We start from the raw sequence: 1,937 nt of genomic DNA on the forward strand, positions 1-1,937 counted from the left end.
CCCTTCTGCACAGAAATCCTTCCTCAGAGCCAGCCTGACCCTGCCCTGGGCAGCTTGAAAGAGACAGCTCGGGGCCTGGCGCTGGGGCCTTGGCTCCAGAGACTCATCCCCCCTCTCTGCCCCCTCCTGGCAGGGAGTTGCCGAGGGCCAGGAGGTCTCCCCTCAGCCTCCTCTTCTCCAGACTGAACCCCCCCAGTTCCCCCAGCCGCTCCCCAGCAGACCTGTGCTCCAGACCCTGCCCCAGCTCCGTTGCCCTTCTCTGGCCACGCTCGAGTCACTCAATGGCCTTTTTGGGGTGAGGGGCCCAGAACTGAACCCCCTCAGCGAGGGGCGGCCTCCCCAGTGCCGAGCCCAGGGCTCAGATCCCTTCCCTGTCCCTGCTGGCCACGCCAGTGCTGCTACAAGAGATGTGTTTCGTATATTGATTGCATTGCCCATTTGCAGTTTGTTGGAGAACGATAAAATACATTGCTAAGCTGCTCTAAACTCTCCCCATGTATTATCTGCAGACCTTTAGCCCTAACCTGCCTCCACTCTCCCTAAGAGTCCCATCTTTTGCTGACCCATTTCTGGAGGCACAGCCCGAGAATGCTACAGCCGCTGCCGGGAGGTGGGATGTGTGCGGAGCGTTTTCATGCGGGTAATGCCATTCAGGAGATCACACCGTTTGTGAGCTTGTGGGTCATCTTCTAGGACTCCAGCTTTTGCCAGTCGGCAGACAGTTACGAGTCCTGACCAGGCGTCACACTGAGCAGCAGACAGCTCTTTCCTGTTCCTGGACCAATGTCTGGAGGCAAACGCAGCAGATGCGTTCCCTGCTTCTTAAGGCATACTGGGCATGTGGAAAACACCACCACCAAATCTAATTTCTATTGCCAGCTGCAATTTGGAGCAGCTTTTGAGAGCTGCAGGCATGGTCGAGCCTCACTGGATGTTTTTCCAGACACATAGAACTGAGTCTGCTGAAATTAGTGGGACATTTGAATGCCCATGCAATCAAAATCCCACAATCTTTGAAGCTCTCTAATTTCCATATATTGCTATGCCGTTGTTCTGAGTTAATTACAAAATATCCTGAGCGATCAGATGCACTGATTTACATGAAAGTTGACCCAATTTTCAAGGCTAATTCGAAATTTCTGTTAAAGCTTGGTGGGAAAAAAAAATAAAATCAATTTAATATTCATATTCGTATTCTGTGCTGAGTACCTATATGCACCCAAAGCGTCTGAGCTGAGATCTGCTCTTGTTTGAAATAATAAGTCTCTTTTTCCTAGTGCCCCGGTCAGGAAACTTTCCTCTGTTTTTTTTTTTTTTTTTTTTTTAAATTCATCCCTATTATCTCTTCCCTAAATCGTGAGTGCCCTTCCCACAGCCCTTGACCTCCCTGTCCTTTGGGCAAGGAGACTGGATTTGGAACAGCTTTTCCTGTGACGCATCCTGTTGGTTATCGTGAGCACAGCTATAAACTCCCAAATCACGAGATTTTGGTACGAATCTGGAAGTATTTGGTTTCTTGAAATCTCAGATCCAGGTCAGATAGGAAGCTCATCTCTAGCAGATAACTTTTAGACCTGATGAGTTCAGAAAAGAGCTTTTTTGAGTTCACCAGAACGGCCCAGAAATTAGCACGCAAGTGAAACAGTCTGTATCTTCGCCTGTTGCATAATATATATGTATAAATACAAAAATTTCCCTATAAATCTGCCTTTTGCTCACTTGTGCTTGCTTTCCTGCCTGTCTGGGTGGGTGCCCGCTGCTCAGACCTTCTTCTTGCTGGCCGCCCACCTCCTCCTACCCAGGTTGTCCGGAATTTTCTGGGCCCGTTTCCCACCAAAATCGCCACCCACCGTCTCTTTGCTGCTCTTCTTTCTGGCCCCACGCCGGCTTGTTCCAGCCGCCCTCTAGATCACCACACCGTTATATATTGGTTATAT

The sequence above is a fragment of the Athene cunicularia genome (genome assembly GCF_003259725.1).
Source record: "Athene cunicularia isolate RWA chromosome Z unlocalized genomic scaffold, athCun1 chrZ_part3, whole genome shotgun sequence".
In the NCBI taxonomy this organism is placed as follows: Eukaryota; Metazoa; Chordata; class Aves; order Strigiformes; family Strigidae; genus Athene; species Athene cunicularia.